We start from the raw sequence: 15629 nt of genomic DNA, 5'->3' as shown, positions 1-15629 counted from the left end.
ATGGGCATTTAGGTTGCTTCCATGACCTGGCTATTGTAAATAGTGCTGCAATGAACATTGGGGTGCATGTGTCTTTTTGAATTATAGTTTTCTCTGGGTATATGCCCAGTGGTGGGATTCCTGGATCATATGGTAATTCTATTTTTAGTTTTTTAAGGAACCTCCATACTGTTCTCCATAGTGGCTGTATCAGTTTACATTCCCGCCAACAGTGCAAGAGGGTTCCTTTTTCTCCACACCCTCTCCAGCATTTGTTGCTTGTAGATTTTCTGATGAAGCCCATTCTAACTGGTGTGAGGTGATACCTCATTGTAGTTTTGATTTGCATTTCTCTAATAATTAGTGATGCTGAGCAGCTTTTCATGTGCTTCTTGGCCATCTGTGTGTCTTCTTTGGAGAAATGTCTATTTAGGTCTTCTTCCCATTGTTGGATTGGGTTGTTTTTTCTTTTAATATTGAGCTGCATGAGCTGTTTATATATTTTGGAGATTAATCCTTTGTCCGTTGATTCGTTTGCAAATGTTTTCTCCCATTCTGAGGGTTGTCTTTTCGTCTTGTTTATGGTTTCCTTTGCTGTGCAAAAGATTTTAAGTTTCCTTAGGTCCCATTTGTTTATTTTTGGTTTTATTTCCATTACTCTAGGAGGTGGATCAAAAAAGATCTTGCTGTGATTTACGTCAAAGAGTGTTTTTCCTATGTTTTCCTCTAAGAGTTTTATAGTGTCCAGTCTTACATTTAGGTCTCTAATCCATTTTGAATTTATTTTTGTGTATGGTGTTAGGAAGTGTTCTACTTTCATTCTTTTACATGTAGCTGTCCAGTTTTCCCAGCACCACTTATTGAAGAGACTGTCTTTTCTCCATTGTATATCCTTGTCTCCTTTGTCATAGATTAGCTGACTATAGGTGCATGGGTTTATCTCTGGGCTTTCTATCTTGTTCCATTGATCTATCTTTCTTTTTTTGTGCCAGTACCATATTGTCTTGATTACTGTAGCTTTGTAGTATAGTCTGAAGTCAGGGAGTCTGATTCCTCCAGCTCCATTTTTTTCCCTCAAGACTGCTTTGGCTATTTGAGGTCTTTTGTGTCTCCATACAAATTTTAAGATTTTTTTGTTCTACTTCTGTAAAAAATGCCATTGGCAACTTGATAGGTATTGCATTGAATCTGTAGATTGCTTTGGGTAGTATAGTCATTTCCACAATACTGATTCTTCCAATCCAAGAACATGGTATATCTCTCCATATGTTTGTATCATCTTTAATTTCTTTCATCAGTGTCTTATAGTTTTCAGCATACAGGTCTTTTGTCTCCCTAGGTAGGTTTATTCCTAGGTATTTTATTCTTTTTGTTGCAGTGGTAAATGGGAGTGTTTCCTTAATTTCTCTTTCAGATTTTTCATCATGAGTGTATAGGAATGCAAGAGATTTCTGTGCATTAATTTTGTATCCTGCTACTTTACCAAATTCATTGATTAGCTCTAGTGGTTTTCTGGTAGAGTCTTTAGGAATCTCTATTTATAGTATCATGTCATCTGCAAACAGTGACAGTTTTACTTCTTATTTTCCAAGTTGCATTCTTTTATATCTTTTTCTTCTCTGATTGCTGTGACTAGGACTTCCAAAACTATGTTGATAATAGTGGTGAGAGTGGACATCCTTGTCTTGTTCCTGATCTTTCAGGAAATGCTTTCAGTTTTTCACCATTGAGAATGATGTTTGCTGTGGGTTTCTCGTATATGGCCTTCATTATGTTGAGTTAGGTTCCCTCTGTGCCCACTTTCTGGAGAGTTTTTATCATAAATGGGTGTTGAAGTTTGTCAAAAGCTTTTTCTGCATCTATTAAGATGATCATATGGTTTTTATTCTTCAATTTGTTAATATGGTATATCGCATTGATTGATTTGCATATATTGAAGAACACTTGCATCCTGGGATAAATCCCACTTGATCATGGTGTATGATCCTTTTAATGTGTATCTGCATTCTGTTTGCTAGTATTGTGTTGAGGATTTTTGCATCTATATTCATCAGTGATATTGGTCTGTAATTTTCTTTTTTTGTAGTATCTTTGTCTGGTTTTGGTATCAGGGTGATGGTGACCTCATAGAATGGGTTTGGGAGTGTTCCTTCCTCTGCAATTTTTTCGGACAGTTTGAGAAGGATGGGTGTTAGCTCTTCTCTAAATGTTTGATGGAATTCACCTGTGAAGTCCTGGACTTTTGTTTGTTGGGAGATTTTTAATCACAGTTTCAATTTCAGTGCTTGTGATTGGTCTGTTCATATTTTCTATTTCTTCCTGGTTCAGTCTTGGAAGGTTGTACCTCCCCTAAGAATTTGTCCATTTCTTCCAGGTTGTCCATTTTATTGGCATAGAGTTGCTTGTAGTAGTCTCTTAGGATGCTTTGTATTTCTGCAGTGTCTGTTGTAACTTCTCCTTTTTCATTTCTAGTTTTATTGATTTGAGTACTCTCCCTCTTTTTCTTGATGGGTCTGGCTAATGGCTTATCAATTTTGTTTATCTTCTCAAAGAACCAGCTTTTAGTTTTATTGATCTTTGCTATTGTTTTCTTTGTTTCTATTTCATTTATTTCTGCTCTGGCCTTTATGATTTCTATCCTTCTGCTAACTTTGGGTTTTGTTTGTCCTTCTTTCTCTAGTTCCTTTAGGTGTAATGTTCAATTGTTTATTTGAGATTTTTCTTGTTTCTTGAGGTAGGCTTGTACTGCTATAAAATTCCCTCTTAGAACTGCTTTTGCTGCATCCCATAGGTTTTGGATCATCGTGTTTTTGTTGTCATTTGTCTCTAGGTATTTTTTGATTTCCTCTTTGATTTCTTCAGTGATCTCTTGGTTATTTAGTAATGTATTGTTTAGCCTCCATGTGTTTGTGTTTTTTACATTTTTTTCCCTGTAATTGATTTCTGATCTCATAGCGTTGTGGTCAGAAAAGATGCTTGATATGATTTCAATATTCGTAAATTTACTGAGGCTTGATTTGTGACCCAAGATGTGATCTATCCTGGAGAACGTTCCATGTGCACTTGAGAAGAAAGGGTAATCTGCTGTTTTTGGATGGAATGTCCTATAAATATCAATTAAATCTATCTGGTCTATTGTGTCATTTAAAGCTTGTGTTTCCTTATTAGTTTTCTGTTTGGATGATCTGTCCATTGGTGTAAGTAAGGTGTTAAAGTCCCCCACTATTATTGTGTTACTGATGATTTCCTCTTTTATAGCTGATAGCAGTTGCCTTATGTATTGAGGTGCTCCTATGTTGGGCGCATATATGTTCATAATTGTTATATCTTCTTGTTGGATTGATCCCTTTATCATTATGTAGTGTCCTTCCTTGTCTCTTGTAATACTTTTTACTTTAAAGTCTATTTTATCTGATATGAGTATTGCTACTCCAGCTTTCTTTTGATATCCATTTGCATGGAATATCTTTTTCCATCCCCTCACTTTCAGTCTGTTTGTGTCCCTAGGTCTGAAGTGGGTCTCTTGCAGACAGCATATATATGGGTCTTGTTTTTGTATCCATTCAGCGAGCCTGTGTCTTTTGGTTGGAGCACTTAATTCATTCATGTTTAAGGTAATTAATGATATGTATGTTCCTATTACCATTTTCTTAATTGTTTTGGGTTTGTTTTTGTAGGTCCTTTTCTTCTCTTGTGTTTCCCACTTAGAGAAGTTCCTTTAGCATTTGTTGTAGAGCTGGTTTGGTGGTGCTGAATTCTCTTAGCTTTTGCTTGTCTCTGAAGCTTTTGATTTCTCCATTGAATCTGAATGAGATTCTTGCTGGGTAATCTTGGTTGTAGTTTCTTCCCTTTCATCACCTTAAATATGTCATGCCACTCCCTTCTAGTTTGCAGAGTTTCTTCTGAGAAATCAGCTGTCAGCCTTCTGGGAGTTCCCTTGTATGTTATTTGTTGTTGTTCCCTGCTGCTTTCAATAATTTTTCTTTAATTTTTGCCAATTTGATTACTATGTGTCTAGGCATGTTTCTCCTTGCATTTATCCTGTATGGGACTCTCTGTGCTTCCTGGACTTGGGTGGCTATTTCCTTTCCCATATTAGGGAAGTTTTCAGCTATAATCTCTTCATATATTTTCTCGGGTCCTTTCTCTCTCTTCTCCTTCTGGGACCCATGTAATGCGAATGTTGTTGCGTTTAATGTTGTCCCAGAGGTCTCTTAGGCTGTCTTCATTTCTTTTCATTCTTTTTTCTTTATTCTGTTCTGTAACAGTGAATTCCACCATTCTCTCTTCCAGGTCACTTATCCGTTCTTCTGCCTCAGTTATTCTGCTATTGATTCCTTCTAGTGTAGTTTTCAATTCAGTTATTGTATTGCTCATTTCTATTTGTTTGTTCTTTAATTCTTCTAGGTCTTTTTTAAACATTTCTTGCATCTTCTCAATTTCTGTCTCCATTCTTTTTCTGAGGTCCTGGATCATCTTCACTATCATTATTCTGAATTCTTTTTCTGGAAGGTTGCCTATCTCCACTTCACTTAGTTGTTTTTCTGGGGTTTTATCTTGTTCCTTCATCTGGTACATAGCCCTCTGCCTTTTCATCTTGTCTATGTTTCTGTGAATGTGGCTTTTGTTCCATAGGCTGCAGGATTGTAATTCTTCTTGCTTCTGCTGTCTGCCCTCTGGTCTATTTCTCATTCTTGAGGTCGAGGAGACCTCCTAAACTACACACAGCAAAAAGTTTCCTCAGAGGTCAGAGAAGGGAGGGGGCACTAGACCATAGTCAACTACACTTTCTCTGAGCCCACCCATGTGTGTCTATGCACATGTACTTTTTTCCTCCTAATAAATGCTTTACTTGTTTCACTACTTTCCATCTCTTGGTTGAAATTCCTTTCTCCAAAGCAGACGATCCAGGACCTTGTCACTAGCCACTGGCCCTCATGGTCTAGTGGCTAGGATTTGGGGCTCTCACTGCCATGGCTTGGCTTCAATCTCTGGCCAGGGAACTGAGATCCTGTTTCAAGCCACTGCAGGCCAAGTCCACCCGAGATCAACCTGAACTCTGATTTAATGACAGAACTGTGAATTTATGTGGGATCTTTCAACCTAATAGTTGGGCAAGTATTACTGGAGTCAGACTGTCTGAGTTAAAATCCCTGCTCTGCCGCTTAATAGCTGTGTTACTTCAGCAAAATTACTTAACTCACAACTTATCAGTTGTTTTACCTGTAAAACGGCAATAATAATTCTGATACATGCAAAGCACCTAATACAGTGCTTGACCCTAAATAAATGCCGGCTCTTCTTTTTTTTAAACCTATTAGAAATGAGCACTATTTCCCTGAAAGTAAGGACTGTCTGGTTTATCAAAATGTCCTCCTGGCTCATCAGACAGACTCAATAGGTGTTGTGTGAGATGAATTCAAGCCAGGAATTAAATCTCCATTTTAAATCCATTTAATATTTATAGAGAATATAGCCTGGGCCAAGATCTTTGTTAAAATTAAGTTCCAGGGATACTAACATGTGGGAGAGAGTCTAACCAGGCAGACAGATTATAAACAAATTAATTACAATATAGCAGGGGTGCTAACAGAGGAATACAGGGAACCCAGGGGATGCTGGGATACTGGTACAAAGACTTTCCTAAAGGCATACAGCTGTGTTTAGATGAAACCTTGAACTAGAACCAAGGCCCTGGTGGATGGTTGAACATGATCTTTGAGACAATGGTGAGGAGTGGGTAGTCCTATCATTCAGGATACAAAAGATACACCATGCTCCGTTTGAAAATTAGGTATAGCTGGGCTCATGCTGAGATGGTAATTAACTCTTGGGCAAATAGGGCATTTTTGAGTTGTCTGCCGTCTTAGAAGCGCTGCTTCTCTACCTTGGCCTCCACCATCTTGGTTCAGCGGCTACCCCCTTACAAATACAGAATTGGTGAGGGAGAAAGAGGGGAATTATCAAACAGCCAAAAGAAACACTCTTGCTTATTTCTTCACTGTATGACACTGGAGCCCTAGAACACTCATAAGAAAGAGAAAAACAGACCCTGACATCCAGAAAATGGTCTGACATTCACAGCTAGGTCTTCACGTTCTCCTATTAAAGATAATTGTACAGAACACCAATATCAGAGATGGTGGCTCAATAACTCTGAGGAAGTAGACCAAAAGTAAGACCACTCAGTTATCTTGTCTGAATATGACAAAAACAAAGTCACTGGCAAACCAAAAAACGCCACCCAATCCTGACTAATACAAATGATTGCTACTTTTTTTTTTTTTACCAGTTATAATTTTAGCACTATTCCAGTCTTCCTGCCTTGTAAGTGAGATTCATTAAGGATATCCTGTCATAGAACTGTCCATGCTTCCCAACAACATCCAATCCAGAAATAAAAGTGCTGCTGCCTTAAATCCCAACCAAAATCACTTGAACCCAGATCTTTTAAGTCCTTTTCTAACACTCTGTTACTGAGATGCTTCATGGTTCCCCATGGTGTGCATTCTCTGTCACTATGATGAGCAATAAACCCAACTTGTTCAGCTACCAGGATGTTCCTGGAATTCTTTGACTGGAGGACATTGGCCCTTGTAAATCATACGTATTCTGCCTTATAAGGTTATAGAGTGTGCTATCTGCCTATTCTTTGGACAAACACTATTGTGTGTCTCATTTGTGCCAGCCACTCTTCTAAATGCTTGACATACAGCAGTGAACAAGGCATAGAGGAAAAATCTAATGCAAGGAGACAGATCAAAATCAAAAAACAATAATTTCAGATACTATAAGTGCAATGGGAAAAAAAATAAAGCAGCATACTGGAATAGGTTCCTAAGAGGGAGGTCTGTGTTAGGCTGGATGGTCAAGGAAGGCCCCTCTGAGGAAGGGCTATTTTAGCTGAGGTCTGATTGATGAGAAGAAATTAGACATGTGAAGACCAAAGAAAGAGCATTCCAGGTAGAAGGAATGTGACGTGCAAGAGTCCTGAGGCAGGAACAAGCTGGGTATGTTTCATAAATGAAAAAAAGGCCAGGATGGCTAAGCTAGAGCAGAAATGGAGGGGGTTCACTGAAGAAGTAGGCCAAATTGCACTGGGTAGGATGGGCTTTGGAAGAAGTTAAGATTTTATTCGAAGGGTAATGCAAAATCATTTGATGATAAGTTCCTAATAAAATGTCAGGCATACAGTAAGTGCCCCATGTTAGTCAGTCCTCTCCCTAACATGGAGTGAAAGAATAAGTCTAGTGTCTCCCTTTTCCTTTTTAAGAACTTATTTTATTTCATGGACAATGGCTAACTGCATTTGGATGTTTTCGAAAAACAATGAATCAAAAGAAAATCATTAATGCATGCCTCATTTCCTGACTGGGCAATTTTAGCTTCTCTCTCTGTGCCAGTTTTAAATCACACCATTTAGCTGTTGTTTTCATTCTTCAAACAAGAACTGATGTGGTGTGAAAGAGAGAGAAAAGGCATGTGACTGAAAAGGATCCGACAAGAAAGAGTAAACAAGGTGCAGGAGAACATGGAGCTCAGTCAGTCTCAGTTTTCACGGTTTGTCTTCTGTAAAGGACTCTCCACAAAAAGTTGGACAACCTGAGTTTTATTTTTGTTTTTCTATTTTTCCCTGTTGACAGGTTGCAAGACAGCTGCCTCAGCTCTGAGTAGCTCAACCACACATGACAATACTCAGCAACAAAGAGGGAGATTTCCCCCCTTCATATTCCTTTCTAAAGCCAGGAGGCACCCAGAGAACTTCCTCTCCCATTTCATTGGCCAGGATCAGATCACATGCCCCTTCCTGATCCAGCCACTGGGAAGGTAAATAGGACACTTATAATTGGCTCTGGTAAGTTACAGTTGGCCCCGGCCATGACAGGAAGTGCAGGATAGACACCTGAACAAAATTGGGGCTCTGCTGGCAAAAAAAAAAAAAGGAGGAATAATTAATAGCTGCTTAAATCAGTAGTTGTGATAGATATTACAAATGTGCCCCAATATCTAGTTGTCTTCTGGATTAGGTGTCCCACCCCCCCTTGAAGATGGGCACAGACATGTTATTACATTTAGCCAATGAAATATGAGTAAAAGTAAAATGTGACTTAGAGGCTCCATGAGTTCTGGTCTCCTGGAAGTTAGGAGTTAGCAGAGCAAGAGATTTATTACAGGAAACACCTGAAAGATACAGGGAGGAGGGATCAGAAGGAGGCAGGGAAAGTCTTTCAGGCTGCATTGCAGGTCTGTCACCCACAGGGAGACTAAGAAGAGAGGTCTATAAGGAGGACTGGGTAGGAAGAAGCTCAGACTGTGGTGCAGCTTTGAGAAAGTCTTAGCCAAGGCAGCAGAACTTCAAGTGCAGATTGCCTGTAAGGGTGGTTCCATGCTGGGCAGAGATGGCCAGGCCCTAGTATCCCAGCCAGGCTGCAAGCTGCCCAGAGAGATCTTGACCTCAGCTTGACTACAGCAGCAGATCCCGAAGATGCCAATAGCTGGGGACTGTCAGCCAGCTTCACCCCTCACAGCTGGTTCTCTCTTGAAGGGAAATCTGAGCAGCACATCTCCAAGCCTGTCGCACGTGCTGCGCATGAATCTTGATTGCAAGTGCTAGATTCTCCAGCTGTGAGGACCCTAGAGGCACATGTGGAGGAGTTTCATCCTCCAACAGCCTGGAACCCTAAGTCGCTGCATCAGGCAGGTTCCCACCCAAACCCCCACGGGACCTGCAGCATGAGCAAGAAAGACACTTCTGCTGTGTTTAAGCCGCTGAGATGTTAAGGTTATCATAATATACCAATAGGTATATCATAACATACCATATCATATCAAAACAGAGCATAGCATTTCATAATGTATCATAACACAGATATAGCAATGAAACCTGTGTTTGGTACAATATACATTCTCAAATGTATGAGCATAAAATTGACCACAGTATTTTTCTTGGATTTTGATCTCTTTTATATCCATGGGTGTGCTCTCTTTTGCTGTCCCACAGTGTTTATTTGCACTTTCTTTTCTTTCTTGATTAGTCTTGCTATAGATTTGTCCATTTTATTGGAGCTTCAGAGTCCACTTTTAATTTTTTTACCATCTCTTTTTTTGTTTTGTTTTCATTTATTTCCAGCCTTTATCTTTATTATTTTCTTCTTTCTAATCTCTGAGTTTACTTTGTTATTTTTACAACTTCTTGAGTTAATCACCAAACTCATTTAAATAGTTCCTCTAAATATTGCTTATGTGCATCCCAAAAGTTTTGATATTTCATATTTTCACCAGTGTTCAGTTGTATTTTGTAACTTCCATTACCTATTAATCCATGAATCATTGAGAACGCTTTTGTTTCCAAATGAATTTCTTTTTAAAATGCATTAATATTTTTACTACTGATTTTAATTTGTCTTGGAAAGAATTATCACTATGAAAATGATGGTTTGAAATATACTGGGACTTCCCTTTTCATTCTCCATGTTTAATATTTGGACATTTTCAAAACATTTTCATATGGCATGTGCTGCTTATTCAGCCCATAAGTGACATTTTTTAACAGACAACATTGAATATATGTATCTCACATCTCTCTGATTAAACCGTTAGCTCCTTGAGGACAGAGATGTGTCTTCCATTTTTTATTTCCTTTAGTGCACTATGAGAGCAGGTAAAATGTCTTTGTGTGAGTGTAAATGGACAGGGGTGAGGGAGAGAGAAAGAGAATCATTCACTGTAAAAACGTTTTTAACCCAAATGCCGTTATTCATCTAGGACTGGTTTTTCCAGAGAACTTACATCATTGTTCTGAAAACAATAATGAATTTTTGAACACTGAGTGTGGGTCAGGCACAATGATAACTACATTGCATGAATTAGCTCATTTAATCCTCAAGGGGATTAAATTAAAATCCTAAGGAGTAGATTCTGTTGGGTGGTTCACAGACTTAATAGGAAGATTGGGAACAGACCTGGGAAGCAGTCAGAAGGCAAGGGAGACTGAGCAATGGGGACACTGCAGCCACGGTGCGCTGTGCCTGTCCACAAGTGCCACTATACCTGCCACTAGTGGCACTATATTTGCCTCTGTCTCTATCCACCACTGCTGCTATCACAAACCCCACCCCACCCTCACTTAACTACGTGCCACTCTGTGGCAAGATTCAAAGCCCCAGGAGGAAAAATCCAAAGTGAAATGCTATGTAAGGTCAGAGAGAAAAAGAAGTTGTCTCCCTTCCATCGAGAGAGGGAAAGGGGAGCTCTGCCTCCCATCGTGACTTAGTAGGTGATTTCCCCCGAACCTGAGAGAGGGCTCATTTTCTGAGTAGTTTTAAAAGGCATTTGTCTACTATAACATGTACAGTGTTTGACTTAAGAACACTGATTCCGATGCTCTCATCTGAGAGTGAAGAAACTCAGCAAAGAGGTCTATTCACCATTGCTCCGTTAGATAGCAGAGCAGGAACTTGACGCCCCCCACCCTCCATCTCCAGACTATACTGTCCTGCCTCTTTTATCCTTAAAGATACACTGGACCACTGACAACCCTCTGACGGTTCTCTTCCCTTGCAGATATTATTCTTCCTTTGGTAGACAAGAGATTGAGCGGTGTGAACTTTTGAATCTCAAATAACCATCAGATTTGGCAGGCGGCTTTGGCTCTGAAAACCTAGAACATCAGTTAGAACTCAGAGTTCCTGGCTGTAGAGGCAATGTTGGCAGGTACTTAGCAGGAGCCCCCATCATGGGTAGAAGAGGACAGTCATGTCTTTCCCTGGTGACCGGCCACAGGCACATCTCCCTGGAGCTGAAGTTTGGCCTCAGTGGCTGCCACACCATAGGCCTCCCAGCTTCCAGGGCATTCTGACCTCTCTGGTTCCCCGATTCCCTCCCTTTCTCCCTCAGATCAGCCAAGAGCCAACCCGAGCTTCCAAAATGAACTTTACCAGGAAACCAAGAGACAGCAGCACCCACACCGTAATTTTTTCAACATAGAGAAGGGTAAATTTACACATCTCATCCTAACTAGATAACCAAGTATTGAGAAATACATCTTCCCAGGCCAGCGTCCATTTCCCTCTCACTCCTCCTCTGGTGTCCACGCTCCTTAGCTGGAGTAGTTGAAACAGAAATTCCCATCTCTTCCACAGTCCTAATGCATCACATAGCATGCCCAGATGAAGACTGCTTCCATATGCCCCTACTGCCCATCAGCCCTCTCACCCTTTGGGTGAAATTTGACAAAAGCAAACCAGGAAAGCATTGCCTCATGGAACTGAAAAGTACATAAGCAAAGACTACTTCAGCTGTGCTTTGACAAGATACAAAAAGTCATCAGGACTCAGTTTCACACCATCTCTCAGCTTGGTCCCATTCTCAGGTCCTGCTCAGTGGCCCCTGGTAGGATCAGACTCTCCACATCATGGTGGCCAAGACAGCTGCATGAGATCCTCATGTGTGCTCAAGTTCAAGGCCAAAGAGAAAATTCATGCATCTTTTCTGGTAATTCCTGCTCAATTCCCAATTGTCACTCTGACTGAGCCATTTTGTATCACATGCTCATCCGTGAAAGAGTCATTGAGGACAAGAGGGTGTGGCAATTTGATTGGTCAGGCTCACTTCACCCAAATCACTCTGCCCAGGCTGCAGGGAGTAGGACTGAGGGCCGGGAAGAGAAGACCTTAGTCAGGCACCAAGGTGGGCTCCCCTTCCCTTTTCATTCCTTGCACTAAAGAGAGCCTTTTCAAGGGACTTCTCTGGTGGTCCAGTGGTTAAGACTCCACCCTTCCAATGCAGGAGGCATGGGTTCCTTCCCTGGTCAGGGAACTAAAATCTCTGCATGCCCCGTGGCGTGGCCTAAAAAAGAAAAAAACAAAACAAAACCAGAGTGCCTTTTCAGAATGTAAATCCGATCAAATCACCCCTTTCCCGTCTTAGAATCTTCAATAGCTGCCCATCACTCTTATGATAAAAAACAAAAGTCCTAGACTTGGCCTCCAAGGCCAGTCTTGGTCTGATCTCCATCCCCCTCTCCTCCTTCTATGCTCCTCTTACCCCCTTCTTGGGTTTCTCTTCGTGTCCCTCCCACCACTACGGGTTTGCACTAGCTGTTCCTTTTGCCTGGAATGCTCTTTTTCTCTCCTCTTTGCCTAATTAATTCCTGGTTAGCCTTCAAACTTTACTCAAGTGTTACTTCTTCAGAGAAGCCTGGTCTCACCTCCCTGAAAGGGCTAAGTCTCCCTATTACAGAGCCTCTTTGTCCTCAAAGCACTTGTCACAGTTGCAGGTTTAGGTTTCTGTGTGGCTCTTAGCTTAAACTCTGTGTCTTCTATGAGGCTATCTATTCATTAGCACAGAGATCGGGCTTGGTTTGGCTTCATCATCGTTTCTCCAGCACTACGCTCAGTGCTTAGACCAGTAGGGATGCAGGAATATATGTGAGCATCTATCCATGCCACTGTAGGGCTGACCTAGAGAAGCCGACAGACAAAAAACAAAAATAAAACAAAACAACAACAAAACCCCACAGATAGATGCCCCCAAATCATCAGCTGAGGTAAGTACAATGAAGAGATTCAGCCTCGCAACAGGCTGAGATCAAATACACAAGTGGAGGAGCTCCTTACATGGTGATGGTGACTTTTAAGGTGACATCTGAGGGTAGGATGGAGCTAGGCTCTTAGAGCTTCTTGGCTATGTGTTTCATCAGCTATGACAACCTCAGGACTCCAAGACTTGGGTCTTAGAACCAAGGAACAGGCGGGGCCCCAAGAGTGGAGAGGAAAATGTGCTGAGCAAATTTCCTGGGATTTCAGAGCAAGAAAGGATCCCAGGAATTGTGGTCCAATGTCCTGCCATCAAGCCTCTGGGGGGACCCCATCTTAGAGCCCACACGATGTATCTACTTCTTTTTCTCTGGGCTAACGTCTAATCACTTGGCCATTTTTAAAGGAAGGGACTGGGGCAGAGACCAAAAATAGGTATGTGGTTTCAATCTCCTTGTAAATCACCCATTTTCCTCACCAAGCGTCATTGCCAGCCCTCACAGTTTGAAGTTATTACATTTTTTAAATTGACCTACAGTACACATAACATAAATAAAGCATTTTCAACTATACAATTCAGTGGCATTTAATCCTCATAATGTTTTGCAGCCATCACCGCTATCTAGGTCCAACCAATTTCATTATCTCAAAAGGAAACCTTGCACCCGTTAAGTGTTCACTCCCCATCTCCCACCTTTATTCCCAGCCCCTGGCAACCACTCATCTGCTTTCCATCTCTGTGGATTTGTCTATTCTGAGTATTTCATATAAATGGAGATGTTATCACAGTTTAAATTTGGGGTTATTCCATAGTATTTTTACATTATCAAAGCTTGTATATCGTTTTGTGCGCCCATGAATTTACAGACTAAATAGGTCCAAGTGAGACTGAGAATAAAAAGTTGTACTGGGAGTCAGTAGCTATTTATAATAATGAAGAGAAGCTGGGAAAATGTTGCAGCGGGCAAGTGGCAAACCTGCTTCTTGGGGTCTAATCAGCACCATGATGAAAGTTTAATGCACGTGTAAAACAAATAATGTCACATCCTTTTCTCTGAAGCACGTCCTCATTTCCTACAGGGAGCTGTGAGCATTTTCCTTGGGCAGCTAAACATTCAAGATGTGAAAGACAACTATTAGCCTGTGTAGAGTGGATGAGTTTGCCCTGATGAATTAAAGAGAGATCAAGCTAGAATTCAAACCAAGAACAGGAAGTAATTTGCCTGAAATGTTTTTTGTTTATGAATTTTTTTTTATTTTTTTGCTGTATGCGGGCCTCTCACTGTTGTGGCTTCTCGCATTGCGGAGCACAGGCTCCGGACACGGAGGCCCAGCGGCCATGGCTCACGGGCCCAGCCGCTCCGCGGCATGTGGGATCTTCCCAGACCGGGGCACGAACCCGTGTCCCCTACATCGGCAGGCGGACTCTCAACCACTGCGCCACCAGGGAAGCCCTGTTTATGAATTACTTTTTACATGCTATTTTTGAAGATTTGAAACATGGTTGAATAATCTTCAATGGCTTAAGAAAACATGCAGTAACATTGACAAACAATGTTAAACTTGTAAATAACCTTTTACTTGAATTACATTTAAGATCACGTATTTTAAATTATACAACACGACCAAACCTTAGAGAAAACTGGGAATGACAGTTTAGATGCATATATATGAAGTTTTCCTTACAACAGGCTGTCATTTCTAGAAGTTCAATATTTAAAAGTGGGATTTTAACAGTTACATATTTGTTTCTCTAAACAGGAAAATAAAAGGAAGCTTGATATTGAAATCCTCAAATCCACATTTCTCCTGAAAAGCCCCTTTCTTCCAAAGGACGTCCCTTCCTTCTGGATTATTTTTTCACAGACGACTTTAAATGAAACCAAACAAGCTGCATTGTCACCCCTTAGGTTTGCCTTACCAATGTATTTGAAAGCCAAAGCAATACAGTCTAACATGCTAAGGAAACTTTTTCCTTTATATACAACATGATCACTTCCAAGCGAATTGGCAATCCATGGAGATCAGTCAAACCTTTATGCTAGAATATCAAAAATTTGGCTAACAGGGCCAGACTGTCAATATCATGTCTAAATTTAGTTGCTAATTGGCCTATCAAAGAGCCTCGTTGCCATGACTAACTAAACAATATACATGAATGGTTAAGCTTAAATTGCTTGGAAAAGAGGGAAAGAACTGGAAGGTGAAAGGGGGATATTTAATCATTAGCTAAAGCGCACGAAATTTGGACTCCTGTGTCTGGACACAAAGGGATTTCCGAAGAAAGTAATTTCCACATTCAGGCCCCTTTAGTAAAGAAAATCTTTCAGGATTCAGGGAGATAATAAGGACATCATTTTCTGATTTTAAATGCTTCAACAGATGACCAAAAAGATTTATTAAATTACAGATGTTTGCTAGCTTGAAGATCTTAAAATGTGATCTTGGATACAGAAGCTCAGGCCAGAAACTTCCTTGACTGAAGCGATTCTAAATCCCAGTCTCTTACAGACACTCAGTCCACTCACCTTGAGTTTCTCCTTCTTCCCCCACAACTGGCTGCTTCTAACCTCTCCGTGAATCAGACTTCTCCCTACCATGCTTTGTTTAATTCTGCAGAAATTCAGTTTTCTGAATGCCTTAATGATAACCCTGGTGAACATTCATATTATGTTTAAGATAAAACAGGGCAGGAAATTGAAGCCTTAGAACTTTGAAGTCAGACAGACATAGGGTCAGTTCCCTGTCCTGACATTCATAACTGAATAACCTAAAACCCCCTAACATCTTTAGACCTACCGTATGGACATCATATAACAACGGAAAGCGCACAGACTCTTAGAGCCAGACAGCCTGGGTCCAAATCCTAATTCACCACTGACTAGTAAGTTATCTAGGCACTCTCTGTCTCAGCTTCCTTATTTGTAAAAAAAGGGAAAATAATAGCAGCTACGTCAGTAGGTTGCCATGAGAATTCAATGAGTTAATATACGTAAATCACTTCAGTATCTGGCACAGGGCAAGAGCCACATAAGAGATTTCAGTATTAGTAGTAATAGTAGTAGTAATAGTAGTAGTAGTAGTGGTAGTAGTAGCAGCAGAAGAAGGAAAAAA

The sequence above is a fragment of the Monodon monoceros genome, unplaced genomic scaffold (genome assembly GCF_005190385.1).
Source record: "Monodon monoceros isolate NGI ecotype Baffin Bay Population unplaced genomic scaffold, NGI_Narwhal_1 Super_Scaffold_6, whole genome shotgun sequence".
Taxonomy (NCBI): domain Eukaryota; kingdom Metazoa; phylum Chordata; class Mammalia; order Artiodactyla; family Monodontidae; genus Monodon; species Monodon monoceros.
Note: the sequence above shows the minus strand (reverse complement) of the source record.